We start from the raw sequence: 25,617 nt of genomic DNA on the forward strand, positions 1-25,617 counted from the left end.
AACAATGATCATGGAAGGAATTCATTATGTTGTTAATTCAGGGTGTTGCCTTAAAAATACCACAGAATTTCATGGATGAATATTTTCAAACCTTCAAAGAACAGGTAATTCCTATGCAATTTAAATTGTTTCAGGCATAGAAAATAAAGCATTCCAATTCTTAGGAAAGAAAAAAAACACAACTCATATGACATTGATTCCAAAATCTGACCAAGACACCACAAAAAAAGAAATGATAAATCATCTGATTTATGAATATTAATACAAAACAGCAAATAAAATCCAGAAAATATAATCCAACACTACATTAAAAGAATAATATACCATGACCAACTGGGATTTATTTCAAGAATGCAGGACTGTTTAACAATATGAAATCTCCTAGTACAATTGACTTCAGGTCAAAGAAGAAAAACTCTTCATAAAATAGGAAGAGAATGATACTTCTTTAAATAAAATTATATGCATATCTTGAACAAGTTGCTAACATTGCTCTTGGTGATGAAACACTTCAAGCATTCCTCCTGAAGTCAGAAATAAGGCAGGTGTATGCAGTTTCCCCATTACTGTTTAATATTTTTCTGGAAATGTTATAGACAATTAAATTAGACAAAGGAGTGAAATAATGATGATAAACATTGGAAAAGGAGCAATATCATTATTTATAGATAATATGATTGTATATTTGAGAAACTCAAGAGAATCAATAGGAAAAAATACTAATAGAAAGAATAGAGGAACCCAGTAATGTGGTCACAAAATATGTAGACTGGCTTTCATAAAACCATAAGCAAGAGAATGATATAGGGAAAATATTCCAGTTATAATTGCAAATAATAAAAAGTAATATGCCAATTAATTTACCTTAGGATAAATGTAACAAGACATATATTGTTGTTAAATGAAGAATGAGATTTGAATGAATGGTTATGTATACCTTTTTTTCTAGATAACAATATGCACTATTATAACTATGAAAAAGTTATTCTAATTAAGATACATACCCATTGTAACTCGAATTAAAATCTCAACAGAACAACTCTGATACTCACCTGGAATAAAAAATATGTAAGAATAGGCAATCTATTTTAGTACTTTTCAAGTTTCTACCATGAATAATATGATGGAAAATAACATTAGCCAAGTAAGAGAATATCCCTAAGGTCTCACTGGCTTCATATAATGAAAGTTTATATGTCATTTTAAGTCACAGTCCAGTGTGGGCGTGCCTTGTTGGATGTATCTCTTTGTGCCTCAGGGAACCGGGCTCTTGTTATCTTGTGGGTCATCTCTGCTTAAGTCTTCCCAGTTCTACTTGTTAGAGTTGCTTCTTAACATCTTTGCCTATAAACATGCCTCACCCTCAGGACAGATCTCAGACACACAGTCTTAACTGTTTGTGAAGCTTGGGCATGAAATCTAGCTGTGTACAATGAAGCTAATGAAATCTATTTTGACAAAGCAGAGCAATCTTGGCAACATGTTTATGATCAGAAACAAAAAAGCAGATTCTAAAATACATAATGTGTATCCCTGTATCTGTCTCAAAGAACTATTGATGATCCAGTGAACTAAAGGGTATCAATGCTTTTTAAAATAGAGGTAGACTTTCCCTCTTAGACTGAATAATACTATCTTGCAAAGAGAGGCTGATTGCTTTTAGCCTTATGGTGTGTAGAAACATGCCTTAGCATTTGTGCACAGCTGGGCTAACTGGAGAAGCTACGTGGGGAGATTTTCTAGTAGTTCCCAGTGCCTCATACTGTTTAAGAAACAAAACTTCACTGAAAGCTTGTGTGGGCTTGGTGCTTGCTCCTACATCTGGAACATAGAATGAACAAAGCAGATGGAACTCAATCTGGTGAGTGTATGGTGCCGAAGACATCTTGAGAACACGGGTGTCTTTCAACAATTGTTACAGTCTGTGAACATTGATTTTATGTTGTACAAACTGTGAGCTTGGGAACTTACACAAGGATGTTTCCTAAACATGTATTTTAAGTGTAGCCACTTCATAAGGTTTTTGTAAGAAGCAATTATAATGACATACGCAAAATTACTGTTTTGTACAAGCAACGCACACTTCGGCAGATCTTTTAGATCTTTATTCTTTCCTCAAATATAGATTGAGAGCTTATAGCACCCAGACACTGTTCAAGGTGCTGGGGATAGTGATATTGATGAAAATGGACATACTTCCTGCTTTCAGAGTTTCCAGTTGGGGGTGGATGGAAAGCAGGGGGCAGAAAATGAATATATAAACAAAAAGAAGAGATAATTTCAGATAGTGATAAGTGCTCTGAGTGATATTAAACAGGCTAATGAGCTAGAGAATGGAAGGGAGCATGGTCTGACCATGTGAACTGGACAGGCGTGATACATTTGAGAAGACAGCACTGGAGAAGACATCTGTATCACAAGAGGGACAAGTTTTGGAAAAAAAAAAAACACTCAATAAATGTCTGCTGAATGAATGTGTCTCCTTATTTATTTTTGGTTTAAATTCATTTTGACACCCTGAAGTCAAAAGTAAACTGTTTTCAACAGCTTAAATAGCTCTAAATCTACATACAAAGGATTTTCGTGAGCTGAATGAAGTTGTATATTTGGACATCAGGCAGAATGATAGCTCAATCTGGCAGCTTTTTTTAATGAAAAGAGACACTTTAAAAAGGAGTCGAATTTTGAATTTTGTGATGGATGTAGCACTTGAATTTCGCCACAGATGTAAATGCAACTTCTACTTCTGGCTACTGTCCCCTGGTCTCTGCTTTCACACTCACACGGATCACTTCCTTCCCAGCACTATCACTTCCATCACGTCATTCTTTGCGACTCATCCCTGCGGCTCCCCCACCATCCCAGCAATTAAACAATGGCACCTGTTTACTCATCTATAAATTTGGACTAATAATTCCTTCCTAGTCACTCGGCAGACTGATGTCAGAATCAATTAGCATGATTTATGTGAAAATACTATGTTATCATAAAGCATTATTTAGTTTTTTTCTAGGTTTATAGAATACTTTTTCCAAAAGTACTATTTTAAATTATTTTGTATAACGGATACTTCACTACACTTATTCTGTATAATTGCCTGACATTTTAGGCAAGCATGCAAATATCTTATTTAATCCTGCTCATTTATATCAATAGAATGGATTAAAAATGCCAATATTTCAAAACATTCAATATTTTCAAAGTCAAATTCTATTGTTTTGTATAATATACCTGTGATTATTTTTGAAAGACACCCCAGATATGGATCTGTTTTGTGATAATATACATCTAATTGTACATGTAAATACAAACAACAAAATCTAAACCCCTGTGTTCCTTTCAATTTAAACAAAGATATAAGGTAATAAAGTTTTCAAGTGTAGGTCACCCTGCCTCATCCCCACCACTAACATCTGTCCCAAGTCCCCCACTCAGGACACTACATACTTGATCCTGTTGGAAATTCTTAGCAAAGGTGAGTTTTCTTTTTATTTTTTTAAATTAAAGTATAGTTGATTTACAATGTTTTAGGTGTACAGCCAAGTGAGTTAGTTATACATATATATATATATATATGCATATATATATACATATATATATATGTTCTCTTTCACATTCTTTTCCATTATAGGTTATCAAAAGATATTGGTGCTTACCTGACAGGGGAGATACTATGATCAGGAAGCTGGTTTTCCCAGAAAGAGGCTTATCCATTGCACTCTGGATATGCTGACCCCCGTGATTTCCCCAAACTCGACTGCATAAAATGTGATAGTGGGGGACTGTGTTCACGGTTAAAAAAAAAAAAAAGAATATTGGATATAGTTCCCTGTGCTATATAGCAGTTCCTTGTTATTTATCAATTATGGTTTGTAAAGCATTTTAATGCACCAGTGTCAATTCACTAAATGGGTATGTTGATTTTCTCCACTGTTTCATTCACAGGAAAAAAAATGAACTTCTGGTTAATTAAATGCATATCTAAACATTAAATAAAGACTATTTCCCAGCATTCCTTTAAAACACAGTGTGTGAGTGAATCCTAGTGTCAACTCTCAGACTTTTGTCTCCTCTGCATCTTGTCATCACTCTGTCTGGCTGTGTCTTCCATAGAAGTGTTTTAGAAAATTTTGGTGATTATCATCCACTTCATGAATATGAATACTTGGGGTTGAAAAGATCACAGAGCAAATGAAAATAAGCAGGAAAAAACAAAGCCCATCACTGTGTTGATAATTCTCTGACAGGAGGGCATAAGTTGATCAAAGAGAGCCCTGAAATTTTGCTCCATGAATAACTTACATAACTTGATTTTAGAGATAGAACATTCCAGATGTTGTGTGATAAGGATGCTGGCTACCCTTCGATAAGCCTTTTAAAGATGTTACTGGTTTAATGTTTAATATACGGTACAATTTGGTCAGGTAACATGAAGTTACTTTTGGTAAAGCCTTTTTCTCAGCGTTAATGGCAACTTTGCTAGGAAAAGCTAGTTAATTCCTTAACTCCATTCTCAATTATGCCAGAAATCACTGTGATTTTCCACCAAGAGCTATTTAAAGAATCATTGGTAAAAGATTCTAGTGCAGATGGAGAACTCTTACCCAGAATTAAGCCCTCTGTCAAACATTACTATGGATTTTCTCTCTTTTTTTAACCAAGACTCCTTATTTCTTAGGAAATGGGGCTGTGCTCATTTCCATTCTTTCCAAGTGGGTGTCAATTTTGGATCTATAAGCATAAATTCAGGCCAATTCCTGGATTTGCTGTCGGTGAAGAACCTATGTGTCAACAGCCCTGTGGAAGAGTGGTTCAGTTTCCCCCAGAAGAAGCATTCTTTTTAGGGAGAAAATTTATGTTGATGATTTTCAAATTATTGGAACTCCTCGGGCAGTTTTCCAGCTGGCCAACCCCTATACACTGACTTAAAAAGTGCCAATTTTGGATTTTTGGCAGTCGCTAGCATGACCTGGTCAACTTCAAGAGGCAGCTCAGGGAGAGATTTCAGCATCCACATTTTAACACAATTACCAGTTTGCTTCTGGATGAAATCCAGCACTTTATTTTTAATATATGAGGCTCAATATCTCTTTAAAATCACTTTCTCTTTATGTTCTCTATTTGTGAGAAACTGAAGAGGCTCTAAGTTAGGAAAAATCTAAAATGAAGTCTTCTTTCATTTGTAGATTTTAAAACTACTTTCTTTGATTGTCTGACATGATTGCTTACTCTAGGAGGTTCAGATTTTCTCTGTTCAGGCAATTGACTGTATGGATTTTAGAATGTTAATACTCAATGTTCAGAATTCTAAAAAAGATGGCGATTACTGCAATATTTATAGAAAATGTGAAATAAAGGTTAAATATCTACTAATTTTAAAAAAATAACCCATTTTAAAATGTTTCCATTCATTTGGTGATCACTTTGTATTTTTGGTGGAATTTATTTATAGATTCAGTATAATAATGATTATCTTTCACCTCTTAAGCAGTCTGTAAATACTATTACAAAGGAATGAGACTGTGTCTCTGAAAGAGAAGAACTGTGTTTTCTCTACCTTGTAGCCCTGCAGGGCACCACAGTGCCTAGCTTTGAAATACACACACACACACGCACACGCACACGCACACGCACACGCACATGAATGAATGTTCACCATGCATATCTAATAGCCTCTGGGAAGAGCAAATGTTTATCACTAATGATAATAGAATGCAAGTGGGATTGAAAAGTTCTAAACTGCTAGAGAACAGCTTACTGGTGCCCTTACAGATGCTAAAGAAAAGAGAGACATAAATCACCTCTGAAAGTGTGATCATGAATAGATGACCTACTTTATCCAAGTCTTAGTTTCCACACCTGCAAGATAAGGATAATAATACTCAACTTATGTGACCATTATGAGTATGAATCGAGCACAGTGCCTGGTACCTTGTACTTATTTAACAAATGGTAACACTTCTGAGAAACAGTATGGGCTTTGAAATCAAAGTGTCCTGGGTTTGAATTCTGGCTCTATCATTTACTGTCTGATGATTGGGCAAATTAATGAATTGTTCCTCATTTTTCATCTAGTTTTAGATGAATAAGTGAAATAAAGTATATAAAGTATGCAGCCCAGGTGTCAATACATGATGCTTTTATGATTAATAGAACATGATGAGTTTGAGGATGTCCCAGTGGTAAAACTTGGTGGCCCCAGCTGGTTCAGGGCTGTTCAATTTGCCTCCCACGGTGCTAGTTTATTGAACAGACACTCTCTCTACTTTATTTGTTTATGTAAAATGTAAAATATATTGCTTTTCCGCACGAATTTTCATCTGAAGGAAGAGTTGTGTCACGAAGAGAAGCTTGAAAAACATCCACTTGTTCCAAACTCATTAATTCACAGATGCAGTAATTGCAGCTCAGAAAGTTAATAACGAAGCAGTCAGGACTGGAATCCAGGTCAGCAGAATTCTCACTCCAAGTTAAATGATGTTTCCACTATTTCATTCTCCGTTGTACTTTAGTTTTCACTTTAATTATATGACTTTGGGAACGGAGACAACTTTTGCAGTTTTCTTCTTGAACTATGTGCTAATTAAAAAGAAATGTTTCAAAATTTGTTTTAAAGAATTGCTGAGAAAGAAATGAGGGGAAAATAGTGTTATTAGGTGTATTAGTCTGGATACTTCAGGGAAACAGAACCAATAGGAGATACATAGCTCTGTCTGTCTGTCTGTCTATCTATCTATCTATCTATCTATCTATCTATCTATCTATCTATCTATCTATCCATCTATCTAAAGAGATTTGTTATAAGGAATTGGCTCATGCTTATAGAGATTAAAAGTCTCAGGATCTCCTGTTGGCAAGCTGGAGTCCTAGGAGAGCCAGTGGTAGAGTTTCAGTCTGAGTCTGGGAGTCTGAAAACCAAGAGAGTCTACGGTGTTAAGTTTCCATCCAAGTTTGAGTCCAAAGGCAAGAAGCCCCAGGTCCCAGCTTGAAGACTATCAGGCAGAGAGAGCAATTCTCTCCTGCTCAGAGTTGTGCTCTATCCAGGCCTTCAGTGGCTTGGATGAGGCCCACCCATTGGGGAAGGCAATCTGTTTTACTCAGTCTACCAATTCAAATGTCAGTTTCCTCCGGAAACACCCTTACAGATACATCCAGAATAACATTTAACTTAATATCTGGGCACACCATGGCCCAGTTAGGGTGACGTATAAAATTAACCTTTACGCTAGGTAAAATACATCTTTATCATTGATTCCAAGTACAAGAATACCTAGTTTTATTGCATTTCATTTTATTGTGCTTTGCAGATATTTCATTTTTTACAAATTGAGGGTTGTGGTAACTCAGCATGGAGCAAGTCTACCAACGTTGTTTTTCCAACAGCCTGTGCTCACTTCATTTCTCTGTGTCACATTTTGGTAATTCTCAGGATATTTCAGATCCTCCACTGGCAAAACGATTATGACTTGCTGATGGCTCAGATGATGGTTGCAATTTTTAGGAAGAAAGTCTTTTTAAAATTAAAGTATGCACCTTAATTGCTTTTTTAGGCATAATACTATTGAATGCATAATAAACTACAGTATATGGTAAACATAACTTTTATATATACCGGGAAACCAAAAAATTTGTGTGACTTGCTTTCTTGCAATATTTGCTATATTGCAGTGGTCTGGAACTGAACCCACAATATCGCCAAGGTATGCCTGTATAGATTTTTAAGCTGTGCACATATTTACCAATATCAATATTTGCTCATTTCAATACATGAAAATTTAATTTTCCATATGTCTGAAATAAATTGTCTATATATTCTAATGTGTTCCCCCAACATAAAATACTTACATTACATTGTATGAATTTTTCTGCTTTATGATAATTTACTGCTTAAGTGACCTGTCTATCAACTAGGTCAACATTACTTTATTATATTTAGAGCTATTGTTATTCTGATATTAGTTCGGTATTTAATGGTAGTTCCCTTAAGTCTTGAGTTTCCCTTAAGTCTTCTTGGTATACACAAATATTCTGAAGGAAAGAAGTCAAGTAACTCAAATGGATTTATTTTTAGTCCAGAAGAGAAATACTACCATGGCAACTGTAAGAAATAAAGTGATGGCAAGGATTTTCTGTGGTCATTCGTACATAGCAAAACAGAAAAGTGTGAATTAATCAGATCATCTGTCTACACTATCCAGCTCCTGAAGATTATTATACCGTCCCTCGGAAGAGAAAGGGGGAAAAACAATACTTTCTTTCCTCTTATATTTGACATTTTATGGAATTATAAAAACAATTAGGAAACATGTCATTCAATTCTTATGTTGATGGTACTTGATAGCATATTCTATCCCATAGTTGATAAATTTTGACATCTATTTATTAAGATGTATATTAAATTTTCCAAAAAATTGAAAGGTTGCATGTTAATAGATGCATTTCTACCTCTAAAATATCAGCTTTAGTAACTGTCTAAATATTGAAATCGTTACTCAATGAAAACCCATCTGAAGTTATGCTGTACTTCTATTTGAGCAAATTATTATTAATTTCTACTCCACCAATTCAGCATTTTTTGAGTATTTGACAAGGATGTGGATGAGGTTCACAGAAGGTTTGTGAGTAGCAAAAGTTGCATCCTGATGGACATTTAATAGAACAAACTTGGAACAGTTGGGAAGCACTTTTCTATGTGTAATACTTTTGCTTAGAAATTTGGTCAGTAGGCTATTTTCCTTCATCTCCTTAAGTCGTTAGCACTGGTAAGCACCCTCTCTTTCTTAAACATTCACTTCTCCTGGATTCTGTGGCACCACATTGCTATCTGGCAACAATAAAAATCCACCCTAGTGTCTCAGTGGGAATACACACAACCAAGCCTCCAGACCATCTGTGGCATCTTGCCTCCACGGGTTTTCCTCCTTGATTGCAGCTTCTGTCTGATCATGTTGTACTTGACTTCTGTGTTACTGTCGGAAGCTTTGCTATGATCTGCCCCAGGTGCCTGGGCTCTGGCAGGCCAGACCCCTTCTCCCTTATATCCTGGCTCCAGTGGGTCCAAGACAGTGCATTTCTTCTGGTTTTATTCAGTAGAGCTGTCTCCATTGCCTCTACTTCCTGTTTCATAATCGTGACTCATGCACTTCTAGTTTATTTTCCTCTCTCGTCACATCAGCATGGCTCAAAGCCTTAGTTGCCTCTTTACAGCTGAGTCCATAGCAGCTTTGGTCTCTCTCCAGGGCTTCCACCCCACATTTAAAACCACTTGCCAGACATGTTTTGGGGCATTCATTCTCACCTCAAGTGAACAGCTTTCCCGTACCTTCCATTGTTCTATATCATTGACAATGACAGCAGTGTTATCTTTGTAATCTAAGACGTTCTGTTTTATTCCACATTAAGGCTGTTGCTAGATTGCAACTTTTACGACTTCTCTTAGAGATGACATTTCTTAGCAGTTCTTGCTTTTTTGACCTCACCTATTGACTGCTAATTCTAATTCACCAACAAATGGAGTCTCTCTTCCCTAATCTGTTCCATGTACTTCAGCTAGATTACACCTCCTAGAACATTGCTCTATGCATATCCCTGTCTGGATCCAAACCACCAGTGACTATCTCTGCCCAATGGACTGGAGTCCACACTCTTAACTCATCATTTAAAATCTCATAGATTCTGGCCCCATCCCACCTTTTCCCACATACCACACATGACTCCCTTCTTCCGAACACAATTTATTTGCAGTGCCCCTGTGTGCCTTCCATATTAGTCTCCTCACTTTTTCATACAGAATTTGCTTCACCCAGAACGATAACCCTCATCACCACTGCTCTGGATTTTGGTCATTCTTTAATCATTCTTTAGTCCAATTACATTTCACCTCTTTCATGAAATTTAAGACAGGTCATTTTTTTGAACCTTTAAAGAACACCTTTCACTCATTTGGTGAAATTGTCAACATGTAATACTAACATACACTGTCTTAGAGGCAAAATTCTTTCTTCTCAAAATTAATGTAAGTTCTTTGAGGAAAGTGTCTCAGGAGTTTTGTATTCCCATTGTCTATATTAAATTGCCTATAATTTGTTTTTGCTTGTTTCTTTGAGGGGGAGGTAATTAGATTTATTCATGTTTGGAGGAGGTACGGGGGATTGAACCCAGGACTTCATGCATTCTAAGCATGCACTCTACCACTTGAGCTATACCCTCCCTGCTGCCTATAATTTGCTTTTAGTCTCTTACCAGTTTCATACCCTACTTGAGATCTATATTTTATCCAAAAAGTGTTATTTTTCAAAAATTTGATTTCTCCTTTCTAAAGTACTGCACAGTATGAATAAAATGATAAGAGGACTATTAATTATCCAAGACAAAAGTGATAGGACTTGCTTCAGGTGTCATCAGGGACCAGAAAAGAATTAGCCCACTGAGTTGTTTATTTATAAAATATCAACCTGGAATCTATGAGTCTGTGAGGCATGTCTCTATAAAGAGTGCCATGTAAGCTCTACAACCCCCTGGGGTATAAAATGACAATATTTCATGATTTAAATGCTCCCAGCTGTATTTTTGAGAACTCTGATTATTCCAGGCTGGAGAGGTGTGTTTCTGACACAGGGAAGGACACAGGGAGACACCCTCGATCTTCAGGCTTCTCTCTGCTTTGTGTCTGCTAGTTGTTTATGTCCTTGAAATTATTAGCAAAGCTTGAGATGAGGTTAAGATCCCTGACTTACATGCATCTAATTTCACAATCGGCTTTTATGGGTTATTCCAGAACTCACGTAATAATTAGGCTTAAAAAAATTTACCTGGACATTAGAGAATAAACTAAGAGAATGCCCCACATTTCATCCAGTTGTAAGCAAAACAGGTCAGGAAAGCTAGTGCGAATACACAGGTGGGGAAGAATGAAGCTCTCTTCTACCTGCGCCCTTCTAAGTCCAGAATGTTCAATAAGCCACACGAAATATTTATTTGTGTACGTGCATTTTATTCTCTTTTAGACCGTCCTCTCCTTTGTCACAGCAAACACACCTTCATTTTTATGGTGTTACTTTCCATTACATTAAATTGGATATGGAAAAATTTGAAGTGTTGCATGGGGAAGAGAATAAATTCATTCCAACTTGATATGGGGCAATTCTAGTAAATATTTAAAATATTCAATGTTTATTCACAGGGTGGGCCTATAGTTAAAAATTACAATGTAACAAATACCGTTCGTTTAAACATGCTCTTCACACTTCAAGATTTCCAAGGCCCAGACTGACTTATTTCAAGCAATATTCTTTTTAAAACACAATGTCAATGTAAGTATTTTTGGGGACTCCATGAAGTTAATTACTTACAACTGGATTTGAATTGTGCAGGTAATTTATATGGAAACATCATTATATTAGGAATTACTTGAATCATGGTAGGAACATAATTTATTAGCCTTGTGACCTATGAAAAGTGTTCATTTTTGACTACTTTTGTGGCTCCCTGAATTACAATATCTTAATCTCTCTCTATAAACTGTGAGAAATAGTGGTTGCTTACTTTAGTTACATAATAAATCCATCCAGTGCATATTTATCAAGTGTCTAATATGCAGCAGAATGGTAACTCTGTGTCATCTCTGAAGATCCAGTTCTATGACTTTCCTTATTCACTTTCTTCGATGACTTTTAAAATCGACTTTATTAAGGCATATATCACATACCCAAAATGCACCCAATCTGAGTGTACAGTTCGATGTGTTTTTAACACCTGTATCCCTAGTGAAACATCCTAGCGAAACAAGCATCCTGATTAAGCTACTGAACATCTTTATCTCCCCAAAACGTCCCCTGGAACACTTTGCAGTTAATTCCCAGCCTCTGCCTCCACCTCAGGCAACCACTGATTTCTGTTACTAGATGTGTTTCCCGCCCTAGAACTTCATATAAATGGAATCATCAAGTGTGCACTCTTCCTTATCTAACTTTCTTGCTTAGCATAGTATTTTCGAGATTCATTCATGTTGCTTGCATCAATGGTCCTCTAATGACCGAGGGGTCTTCCATTTTATGAATACCCCACAATTGTTTATCTATTCACCTGTATAAGACATTTGGGTTATATAAGATTTTGACTATTATGGATAAGAGTATCAACATTTGTGTACAAATATTTTGTTGACATTTATATTCATTAATTTTTTTGTAATACCTAGGAGTGGAATTTCTGGGTCATATGTGAAGCATATATTCAGCCTTAAAAGAAACAACCAAACAGTTCTCCAAATGACTGTACCATTTGGTGTTCCCCAAAGCAGTATGTGAGAGCTCCTGCCGCACCACATTCTTATCAATATTTTATATCATCAGTGTTTTATTTTTGCCATTTTAGTGGGTGCATATTGACACCTCATTCTGGTCTTCAGGCATTTTCTTCATAATTAAAATATTTAGTATCTTTTCATGTACTTATTAACCTTTCATGTGTCATCTTTGATGAAGTGTCTGGTAAAATCTATGGCCCAATTTTATTTTAATTAAATTGGGTTGTCCTCTGCTTTCTGAATTGTAGAAATGATGGATATTTGGAATATTGGTCTTTTGTCAGATAGATGTATTTTGAATATTTTCTCCCCAGTTGATGTCATGCTTTTTTTTTTAATTTGTAAATTTTTAGATAATGAATGAGCTACCTAAATCCAGTATCCATTATTCCATCATAGCTGGAACTAGATGCCCCTTAAGCTCCTTCATTGCTGTATTTTGAATGATAGGTAGCATTCAGTGTCACCATGAATCTTCCTCAATTTTCTGGGACCATCTTGGTAGGTGAATACTGGTGTGTGTGTGTGTGTGTGTGTGTGTGTGTGTGTGTGTGTGTGTGTGTGTGTTTACTTGTAAAAAGACACTGGTGAAAGGAACAGTTTGTCCTATTTCCCTGATGTGTTATATAATTGACTTATATATGATCTTATAAACTGGCCCCATGGTCAGATTGAAATTGTTGTTCTATATATGTGCACTATTTAAATAAGCTATATATAGTTACATATATATAGTTTTTTATATATATATATATATACACACACATATTTTTGTATATCTAGTTTTATTTTTGTTTTCAAAGAGCATTAATTTGTGTGAAGTATATCAGTTTGTCTTCACAATCTGTTTGGAGAGAGAGGTTTGTTCAGGTGGGGACCATATTGTACTGATGAGGAAGTAAGTCCACAATGAAAATATGTGTTTCTTGTTCATAGGTTTATGAAAGTGGAAGGAAGTTAAATTTAAGACTTTCCCCCAATTCCAGTGCTTTTTCTGCTTTAAGAGACTGATGCCCGTCCATGAAGAGAGAAATAATGTTTTATTTTAAAAGATGACATAAGAGAGGGTGTTCAGAAATAGAGATCAGGAAATGGTGTAACATATTAGATCATTAAAATAGAAATAGAGTCGATAGAGTCGATAGGTAGAAACATAGTGATGCTTTTATTAATCCCAAATATAGTGGATACATACAGTGGCAACATGTAGCTTCTTGGACTAGTCACATCTGTTTTTTGGTTAAAAAAAAAAAGTAGGATCATGAGGCTATTTTGTCTCCTCTGTGTTTACCAGTCCTTTGACTCTTACACAGATACTGGTTGAAATGGGTGGTGGGGAGAAGTCTGCTTCTTGGTTTGTTTTTTAAATAGTTGTTAACAGTGATGCCAGTTAATTTTTGTGGACTACCTACACAAAATGCTTTCAAATTTTTTTCATATTTTAAAGGTATCTTGTAAGAATAATTGTTGGCATAATAACTCCAGGGTACATATATTTTAAAGATAGTTTCAAGAACACAAAAAAATCACTATGTAGTAATTGGGAATAATTCCAAAAGCAATATAAAAACACATTACTTTCCCCTATATTTACAAGCACTAATATAGGAAAATATATTAAACCAAATCTTTGGGGACTTAAGTAATATTATGTGTTGTATAATCAATGTTGGAATAAGTGTTTACAGATTTTTCTGTATTGGACTTTGATTTTTTTTTCTTGCACATTTTGAAGCTTGCTTGATTGTGAATGTGTACATTAAGTTGGGAATTTGATTCATGCTTAATGGGGAGGTTTTATTTTTGATGGCCTTCCTTTTACCTTTCAGTGCACTAAATAATCCTCTACTTCTAGGCTACGTCACTTTACAAAGCCTGCTAACCTCAGGGTTGACAAGAGTTTTTATTTCTTCTTAACCAACCACATATACCTTACATATTGGCGTTTTAATGAGGTAACATACTGCTATATTTTCAAGTGAGGGAAGGCAATTTCCTTTTTGGTGGGCGGCTTTCTTTCAAAGATCTGATTTAATTTTTTAACTTGATTCAGTTTTGAAAAGAAATATGATGCAACCTTTCTCATTTTATACATGAAGAATGATTTCCTGGAAAATTCAGTAGCAAATGCAATTATTTCTGGCTTTCAACAAGGAAGATCTTTACTTCTTGGACTATTTTACATGAATACTAGTTTTAAGGATTTTTTTTTATTTCTTTTTTTTTTAGTTCAGAAGATATATCATTCCCTTTGATATCAATCTTAGTCCAAAATTTGAATTATTTAAGAATATTTAGATTTAAGTAGAGTTATATGCTCAGTTTCCTAGTGTTTAAAATAGTAGTCTTCTCTCAAAGACTGTGAGTATGAGTGTTATTGGTACCATATTTTCCCAGGACTGTTAACCATACTGATAACAATTTTAAAACTTGTATGCTTTATAATATAGCAATTCTAGGAAACCATCTAACAGGTATTTGTTTAAGTATACAAAGTTACTTTTAAAGGAGATGCACTGCAACATTATCTGGAATATTTAAAACAAGGAAAACCACCTGTATGGATGCTCCATGGGGGCGGGGACTCTGATCTCCCTTGTGAGTCAGTGATTAAACAGGGCCTACGGTGCAGTGGGAACTCACTCATTATTTATTTAATCTGTTAAATATATTTCCAAGCATTTTATTCTTTTTGCTGCTGTTATGAATGGAATTGTTTTCTTAATCTCATTTTCAGATTGCACATTGCTCGCACATAAAAACACAACTGATGTTTGCACATTAATCTCACATGCTGACTTGTACCACATCAGTAAAACTATTTTATGCATTCTGTTTTTCTTAGCTCCTCTTCCCATAAGATCAACTGTCATGAGATTTTTAAACAATCTGTAAAAATAAATCCATCATTATTTATTAAGATAATACATGCCCATTTAACAGAGTTACCAAGACAGAGAAGTGCAGGGAGAAACACAGAAATCAGCACCCTTATTTAACTGTGAGTTTAACTTTGTGTCTGTGGGTGCACGTGTACTGCTGTGTGTCTGATCACAGAAAGAGATTTCGTTTTACACAATTGAACAGTCTCATCTTTTTGTGTAAATAACATTAGTTTCACATCATTAATTTTAGGACTGCCTGATATTCTACATACTATAATTTATTTAATATAATATAATTTATTTCATTATCAGATAACACTAAGTTAAAACTCACAGCTACTATAAATAAGACTAACATGAATATTCTCCAGTGAATAACTTTGAGAGATAACCTTGTGTGATGGTTCTTAGGAGAAAAATTTTTCAGAATTCTGCTTTTGGGCCATGACACACATATGCACTACCCCAGGATCCTGTAGAATATTTATAATACTTTACTTTCACATCAATATGACATGAAAATTTCCATTTCCCTACATCCTGGCTAATGCTGTTTTTTTTTTTCTTAAATTTTAAACCATTTCAAACATATCTTAATCATTTACAATCTATTCCGAGTTGTCAAAGACATCCAGCTACCTGGTTTTCCTTAATCCAAAAAAAGAAAGAAAAGGGCAAATCAGACAGGCAACAATTTTCCTACAGGTGTTATCTTGAAACCACGGGATTCAGAATTTTAAGGGCCATTAGTGGTTCTTTTTCCACCTCAACTGTTAGGAAGAAATGATTTTCTACAGCAACCCTGACAGATAGCTGTCGGATTTTTAGTGACTATCCCAACTGAAAGAGAACATGACTAACCTCAGGCAAGTACATAATTAGATATTTTAAGTTATTAAAACAGTTTTTTCTTGTTTTGGGTGAAAATCTATCCTATGAGATTCTACCAATGGATCAGATTTGTTTCTGAGGCAATGCAGCTGTTTTTTCCCACTGCTTCTTTCAGATTAGAGGTCTTTATATGTGAAAAGACATTCGTTGTGTCTCCCATTAGTTACCTGTTCCTCAAAGTTTTCTAGCATAATTTAAAAATTATGAGACTCAGTTTCTGTGGACTTCAGTTCAGTGTATCACCCTAAACCCTGTTTTACAAACTATTTTATACCTTGCTATGTGTTGCTAATAGGTTTTAGGAGTTTGGTAGTTTTTACATGTAATCTGGACATACTTAAATAAAATAAGGTAGGATTTTGAAGGGGGCAAAACATTAAAAGATTAGCACTTATTGAAAAAGAATATATATATGGATAACTGAATCAGTGTGCTGTACACCAGAAACTAACACAACATTGTAAATCAGTTATACTTTAATAAAAATAAAACAATTAAAACTTTTTGGAATAATCTGACTCTCTGCAATTTAGGACAAAAGCAGTTTTTCCCATCTGGTTAGCTCTGTGCATAGCAAAAACAGAAAGTGAACGAGGTTCCTGTCTGGTAGAAGTACTTCAAACTTGTATGCTGCCTTGCAAATTATATGTTAAACTCTTAAACGTGTCATCTGTTTGTATTTTAAAAAGGATATGCAGAAAGTCAGATAAAACAGTAATTCTTCAATTTTCTATTTTTTTTTCCCTTGAAAACATGTCATATAACCTTAGGGATATAGACAAGCTTATTTGAAGTATTCATTGGCTTTGCTCACACTGATTTTATTGACTTTAGTATATAGTATGTTAATAATTAATAGCATTAAGTTTATATTTTGTTGTGACAAGATGACTAAAGAGTAAATCTATGTCTTCATTTCTGTGAAAGCATTTTGAAGATTTTTGGTTTTTGGTCTTCAAAAAAAAGAAGAAAAATATCTGAACTGTCAATACAAAATGCATAAATATTTATAAATACTTAGATTCTTCTTTTTAGTTGTAATACTAGACGTAAACAGGATTGGATGAATAGTAATGTGAACTGTAACAGCCTGTGGCTTTTTGACCCATGCTGTATTGTAATTACTATTTTTTGGCCAAGACGACTCTATGCTTCATGGCCTCATTGAAACCTTCTTTCAGGTCTTATTAAAGTTAAAAAATAGGCAATAAATATAGCACAAGGTAAATGTTAACATTTTCATCCAAACTGGACACATTACCACCTTTCTACTCATTGTTCATTTACCTTTAAGTGTCTTCAATGGGCAGATGATACTCTTTCTTTTTCATACATGAATGATGAATATATTTCATACTATTTCACATTTTGACACTGCTTCTCATTACAATTTTTCTTTTCATATTATGTACTTGATGGGAAGTCAATTTTTCTGTATATGATAGATTCCATCATTTGTTCAGGAATGTATCTCTTGGCAGTGAATATATTACAATAGCACATCCCAGTGGTTTGAACAGAAAGAACTCAGGTTCTAATCTAGACCCAGGCTCTGTGTTTATCTGTTTCTCAAATGGACACTCTACTCATGAAAATAAATATTCCTAAGTAGTTCTTATATTATTAGTTCCCCGTCTCAAACCCTAACAAATCTGGAAAAAAAAATGTTCTTTCTTACAAATCTTTATGTGTGCATTATTTATAAGAAATTTTCCATTTAATAATAGGCATATGCATTAATATTTCATTATTCATTAATCCTACCAGATCATGTTTGGGATGGCAAAAACCTGTATGCTTTTTAAATATTATGAAGTATTTTGGCACAATTCCTTTTTATTGGTCCTTTCATTTCATGGTGTGAAAGAGGCAGAGAAGCAATAGATTTGTCACAAAAGTGAAGAAGATGAGAATGAGAATTTCAGGATGTGGAGCTCATATATTGTTATTAAACTAGATTGAACTAAAAATAATTGCTCATATAGTCTGAGCATGGAGGAATCAAGTTCATCTGAGGCTGTCACATGAACTTCTCAAACATTCTTATGATGTTTGTAACATCCTATTTTAAAGTGTTTCAATTTATTTTTTATTAATCAGCTTCTTATTAAGTCTAATGCAGTCTAAGAATATTTTTTTAACCTGCTAAAAGATTTTATGTCGATTTACTGAAACAAATTAACCAGCTATTATTCGAGCATTTTATACCTGTTATTTTAAGATATAAACCTTTGAGTTTTTCTCCTTAAAAACTTTGCTGGTTTTAAATTATATTCTTAGATAAAATAATTATTTTAGTATCCTTTCTTCCTTTTATTCTCTTCTCTCTATCCACCCAGGAATGGGGCTTCTATTAAAGCATTCTTTTCCAACTTTCATTCTTGAAAGACACCAAAACAACAGAAGAAATGATACATAGATTAAAAAAAGACATATGCTGCTTTGTCTTCTATGACACTAGAAACAGCTTCACATGTGATTCTGCTCAAAACTCTTCTCTGAGATGACATGCTAACCTGCTCCCCAGGTTTCAGTCACTTCTGCTTTTCCCCCTAATTTCCACCTTTTGATAAGAAATATTTCCCAAAGTGTATCTTCCATGCCACCTGTCTTATCTACTTTGTGTATCTTTGGGCAGATGGAATTGTTAACAAGGCAAATCAAGTTTTAATTTGCCTCACTAATAACCAATAGAAATTCCAGCTGATGACTAAGAAGTTGAAATCTTCATATCCCTATATTTTGGCTGTGTTTTGCCATCTTGCTTCTGTAAGTTTTGTAAAGCTGTCAGAGATGCACCATTTCATTGTGTCTATTTGGCTACAGAAAATGAGGGTACACTTCCACAGTTATCTTTTTGTTTTTCTTTTTATTCTCCTTATAATCTCTCCAATTTGCTTCTACTATCAAGATTGTTAATAAAAACTCACAATACCATCCTCAGAATACTGGGTTCCTTTGCTTCCCCATTTCAAGTGTTTATCCCCAGTTATCTTTCTTATTTTGCTTAGTTTTATTTTTTTCAGGACATAGCTTTCTGCTAATAACTTTCCATTTTAAAGCATATACCTCTACACAGTGGGGAAATCAATGAGAAATATCTATTCCCTTTTCTTTAATAAAACAATATAATAATGCCAGTTAATTTAAACTCTCAGTGTATTTAGTTGTGATCAGAGATGGTGAGTATTATTTTTGAATCCATCATCCTTTTCTTTTGTATGCATCACTGAGTACTTCCTAACATGCTCATCCCTCTTCCACTTTTATTAGTCTTCCACCAGACCCTCTCTCTTTATAATTATTTGGGAGCTATTTTCATCATATCAGCTAATTTCTGAAGAAATGAACTCCAGTCTGAAAAAGATCCCATTGCCTTTGTGTCATTCTTCTCATACATCCTTGGCAATTATAACTCTACGATTCCAGAATCTTGACAAAACCATCTGACTTTTTCATTTCATTTCATGCAGATTTTGAAGCTTCTGACTGCCGTCCTTTTCAACTCTACCGTCTCACTATTTATGGTCGTGAAACAGATTTCTTTCAGTTTGCCACTAAATTTTAAATTCAATTCTCCCCAGATCTAGTATAAACTGAAAGGGGTATTATGTTACTTAAAAGCTCTTTTCATTTATTCTGCAATCCTAATGAAATATGGACTAATAGCCTTTGAGTAAATAATTTAAGTCACTAAACCTTGCTTTCTTCATGTATAAACTGAGGATTTAAAAAAAAATCCTATCACTAGAAGTACTTCCTTTAGGATAAAATACAAAGGAGCCTTATGCTAGACTTGTTATGGTTGATACACAATTCCATCATATTTATCAATTTTTTTTTAAAGTAACAGCTTAATTGAGATATAATTTACATGTAAAATTCACTGTAAAAATATACAGTTCAGTCCTTTTTAGTATATTCACAAAGTCAATAAACTTTCTTCACTAATTTTAGAATATTTCATCACCCCAAAAAGAAATTCCATTCCATTAGCAATTATTCCTCATTCTCCCCTCCACTCAGCTTCTGACAACCACTAATATACTTTCTAGTTCAGTTGATTTGCTTATTCTGGATATTTCATATAAATGAATCCTGGAACACATGGTCTTTTGTAACTGTCTTCTTTCATTTAGTACATGTTTTCAAAGTTCACATTGCAGCACGTGTCTGTCCTTTATTCCTTTTAATGGCTGAATAATATTCCATTGTATAAATACACTACATTTTGTTTATCCATTCATTGGTGAATAGACATTTAGGTTGCTTCCACTATTTGGGTTATTATGATAACCCAGCACTCTGAACATGCTCTCTGAACATTTGTGTACACATTTTTGTGTGGACATATGTTTTTATTTCTCTTGGGATATAGCTAGGAATGGAATTGCTAGGTCATATGATAACTCTATGTTTAACATTTTAAGAAATCATCAAAATGTTTTCCAAAGTGCAACATTTTATAATTCAACCAACAATAAATGAAGGTCCCAATTTCTTCTCATTCTCACCACCATTTGTTGTTATCTGCCTTTTTTAAAAATTTAGTCCTCCTAGAAGTGATATTTCATTATGGTTTTGATTTGTAGTTCCCTCATGATTAGTGATGCTGAAGATTTTTTCATATACTTACTGAACATTTGCATAACTTTTTTGGAGAAATATGTTCAAATCATGTGCCCAATTTTTAAAATTAAGTTGTCTTTTCATTGTTAAGTTGTAAGAGTTCCTTCTATATTCTAGATACAAGTTGCTTGCCAGATATGTGATTGTAAATATTTTCTCTCATTCCATGAGTTGTCAGTTTATTTTCTTATGTTGTCCTTCAAAGCACAAGCTTTTAAAAATTTGATGGATTCCAGGTTATTTATATTTTCTTTTGTCCATTGTGCTTTTGGTATTATTTCTAAGAACATATTCCCTAATCTAAGTTTACAAATATTTACATCTATAATTTCTTCTAAGAGTTTTATAAGTTTAGCTCTTACGCTTGCATCTCTGATCCATTCTGAGTTAATTTTTGTAGAAGGTATGAGATAAAGATCCAACTTTGTTCTTTTTCTTTTTTTGCATGTAGATATCTAGTGTCCCAGTACCATTTGTTGAAAAATTCTTCTATCTCCATTGAATTGTCTCAACACCCTGTTTTGAAATCAATTGACCATAGATGTATGGATTTAGTTCTGGACTCTTAATTTTGTTTGATTGATCTATATATCTATCCTTATGCTAGTACACTGTCAATTTTGGTAGCTTTGCAATAAGTTTTGAAATAATGTGCCAGTCTTCTAACTTTGTTCTTGTTTATCAAGATGGCTTTGCCTGTTCCAGGTCAATAATTGCTTTCAAATGTGGTAAATATGCTTTAGAATCACTAGTTCTTATGTAGAATTCAGTTACTATTGTTGCAAATTGTGGCTTCTTTTTTTAAATTTGCATTGTCTTCAGTTATTAGCACCTTACTAGAAATTCATACACTTTCCACATATGTGGGCAAATTAATTGTTAGCTTGGCATCTCATGAAACATAATACTGGCCTTATATTGTTGAAGGTCTCATCTCATGCTTGATTTGAGTATTGAGATTTGCCCAGAAGAACCACCAAGTACATGTTGCTAGTATAGAACGTCTATGATTATGACACAGCCTTTTCCATGTTGTCGGAATACAGGGTAAGAAGTAAAACCAACTGGTTGGATTCTACTTAGTGATGGTCTTAGTAATGGTCTAGCCTCCGACTTCTTGGTAAAAATAGTACTCTCTCCTTGTCATGGGGAATTCATTATTATGAATTTTCATCATTGTTTAATTCTTGCTTTTAATATGAATTATTTTTAAAACTTTATCTAAAACTGGGGTCTGTATTTGCACTAGACACACGTATTAACTAGATAAACTGTCTGCAGGTGCCCCAAGTTCAGAAACCCTATCCTGGAGATTAAAGAGGACATTTAACAAATAGTAAAAAAAATTTAGACTTTCTAAGAGAAATCTTGAGCCTCAGAAAACCCGTGATATTTTACAATTACTTGAAAACTATTTTCTGCCATTTAAGGAAATAAAATGACCAAGGCAATGATAAATATCCCAGAATAGCCCGTATGTGGCTTTATTTTGCCTTTGTATCTGGTGTTGTGATTGCCGTCAGAGGACTTTTGCTATCTTTAACAACACAGAATTGATTTTCTAAATGAAATGCATCACAGAAGAAGTGTCTACTGAATAATTTTAATAACAATTTATGGAGCTATCCTGGGACAAGCAGTCCTCTAATGCTTATTTGCCCTTGAGATTTAGAAGAAATCGTATCTCTAGTGCTCATAATAAGGAGCTAATTTAACTGAGTTCAAGTTAGCTGTGAACAAATGGATTAACAAGCACCTTATTAAAATTTTAATTTACATTTCATTTATCACATTTAATAGAATCAACTTTGTTGTTTCAGGGTGGGGAAAAGCATTAATTTCCAAGCATAACTTTAGGTACCATTAATCTCAGATGTTTTTATTGTTGGTTTTCATAGTTACCATAATTTTGCACCCAATGTAGCATGGAAATATGACACATAACATAAAATTTTGCTGTTAAAGACCATTTAATTATTCAACAAATTAAAAACATTTATATTTGTATAGCTTATGAATTTTCTTGCCACTGTAGAATGTTTAATTAAGGTAATTTTAGATCTTTGGCCCTTTCAGGATATAATTTAGCTAGTTATGTATTCCTGTGCCTGGAGAAATAGTCTGGATCTCCATTGATAATGTTTTCACTTAGGTCTTTACTACTGATCCAATTTTTTTTCCTTTGTCTTGTAAGAATTTCTGTTATTTGCACATGACAATATTTTGATCGCATTTGTTAACAAAGATTCAAGTGTTTATTGGTAATATAAGAAAACTGCTATGTAGTCAGGAAAAAAATGATTCTACATATGACAGTATTTACTGTAACACCGACAAACGGGGCTGATGAAAAAACGTTGGAGTACACAAGTGTTAACTTCAACAGGGAAAGAGAAATACTTGAAATCATTGTGCATATTAAAAGGTTTTCACTCAGTCCTGCCCCTAAAGCAAATTGGTTGATTACTTGAACAGGATTGAAAGGATAGTCTAACCTTTTACTTTTGATCTGTCTTTAAAATTGATTTATAATTATAATCCTTGAACTCTGCTGGTTCTTATGAAATAATTGATGGCTTTGATCCATTTTTATAATGCCAATCATGAGGACTTGGTGTACTTGAAGGCACAACTTTAATCACATTATAGATTTCTGAATAAGGAAAGACATACGTTTGTATAGAAGGGCCTGAATTCTGTTTTCAGAATTAGTATCCTGTCAAGATATTTTTTCAGATTATATCATCAAAATAGTGAAAAGCAACATTTCCTTAAAATGAGACAAGTGATCTAATTTTAATGACAGTTACTGTGACTGTCAGGCACCCAGATATAGTTTATAATGCTTGGTAATTACAGCAATCTTTCTTCTCTTTTACTAATTATTTCAAGAAAAAGAAGTAAAAGCTTGAAGAATGGGCACAAAAGGCAGCTATATTGGATCTTTTTTGTAAAGCAAATAGCTTTCAAATCATTCCATTAGCTGTCATCAGAGTACAAAAAGAATTAATCAAAAGTGACACCAATTTCAAGGCCCTGCCAAAATCTCATGAGAAAAACAATCCCTTCATAAAAAGAGAGAAATTAAGGGTACTGTCCCTGATTCCATAAAGGGATTTCATTTTCTCCCCTGTGCACCCACATTTGTGTTATAGAAAATTATATATAAAATGTATGTTTTGAATTCTTCTGGTGCATTTATTGCAAGGAACCAATATGTTAGTTAAAGTGAATCAATACATTCATGTACATTTTGTTTTTTCCTGAGTTATTCTTTATTGTTCAGACAATCAGCATCTTTGTTTGCTTATTTTCTTGATTTTATCCAAAACAGTCATGATTTCTCTTGACCGTCTGACTCTGCTGAAATTGTGAAGGGTCTGAGATTTTTTTTTTACTTGGAAATGAAGAATGTAGCCTGTGGCAGTGTAGTGTAGGCTCACAGAAGACACAGACTCCTAGGTCCAAGACAAAGACCTTTATGTCTCCGGGCATGGTGAGCAGCATGAGCACTGGTGTATTTGCACCCACTTTCCTTGGCCCCTAGTTCCCTGGTGCAATATGAATGAGCCCAGAGGGATGCCAGTCTGTGCTCTGTGTGGGACAGGAGACTCAGAGAGGAACCCAGAGTTTAGGAAACCAGAATCTTTATAACAGGCAGTGTAATAAGCCCTTTGCTCTGGAGGGAGACACATCTCTACCCCTCAAGACTGTAAGCAAACCTGTCTTTTGCTCTGAAGGGGGACGCTATATTTCCCAAGGCTGTTTGTTATACAAACATCCTTGAAAAAAAATAGCCTGGAACAAAGTGTAATTAGTGGCTCAAAGGAAGGAAAGTCAATGCCTCATTTCACAAGACGTGCAGAAATATGAGAAACTCCTGGAGAACTCTCTTCCCCACAGACTCTAAAAATTCATCTTTCTTTGCAAACTTGGACATTTTGCAGGGACCTGTATCCATGTTAATTGCTCAGTATGCTATGCCAGTTAGTCAGCATTCTTGCTTAGAAACATGCATTTTGATCTTATTATGCTGTGGGTATGATTATCATATGACTCATCAGTGATGGAAGGATATGATCGCCACCTTAAAGTGGGAGCAATTCTTATTTCTCTTCAATTACATATAATCATCCTTGGAAAATTGTATGAAAAGACTTACTTTACACTGGTGTGTCACTTAATTACACATCAAGAGTGACACAAAAAATTCAAAACATTCTATAAAGTTAAAAAAAAATAAATCAATGAACCAAGACACTTCTCCTCCAGTATTGCCAAAACCGAGTAACCGAGCCTCACTAGATCTTCCAGTTTCCTACTTGAGAAAATTGTGGGGGCCCTGTGGGTCTGCTGGTCCGTCTGCTCCAGGCCATCTGCATGGTTTCTCCTTTTTCCAGTGCTTGGTGCTCGTCCAGTCCATTCCATCCCTTGGGTTATTTTTTTTTTTTTCTCTGTAGGGGGAGGTAATTAGGTTTATTTACTTAGGTTTTTTTTCTTTTTTATTGGAGGTACTGGGGATTGAACCCAAGACCTTGTTTATGCTAAGCATGTGCTCTGCCACTTGAGCTAAACCCTCCCTCCCCCTTTGCTTTTAATTCAAGCCTAATTGCAGAATGTAAAGTCATCTCTCTCACTCTTCTCTTGGCTACTTTGCAAAACAAACACAGAGATGCTTTCCTATTGGAGGATTTTAGTGACAGTCACTGCGGAGAGTGCAACTGAGATGAACTAAATTCAAAAAAAGAAATTACAAAGTTGCAGATATCAGACAAAGTTCTCGGTGTGTAAGAATCCTTCAAAAGCTCCTCATTTCTTATTGGATAAGTTCCAAACACCCTCATCATCAAAGCCAGGTTGTCATCCTATCCCGACTTCTCTCTCTGTCCTCATGTCACTCATCAC

General features: G+C 34.5%; 1 pseudogene; it reads left to right on the forward strand.

Moving 5' to 3' along the window:
- The first annotated feature begins 3,648 nt into the window (after positions 1-3,648).
- LOC116149695 (U1 spliceosomal RNA) lies at positions 3,649-3,797 on the forward strand (annotated as a pseudogene).
- Positions 3,798-25,617: the final 21,820 nt, after the last annotated feature.

This window comes from Camelus dromedarius, chromosome 30 (assembly GCF_036321535.1).
Source record: "Camelus dromedarius isolate mCamDro1 chromosome 30, mCamDro1.pat, whole genome shotgun sequence".
Lineage (NCBI taxonomy): Eukaryota > Metazoa > Chordata > Mammalia > Artiodactyla > Camelidae > Camelus > Camelus dromedarius.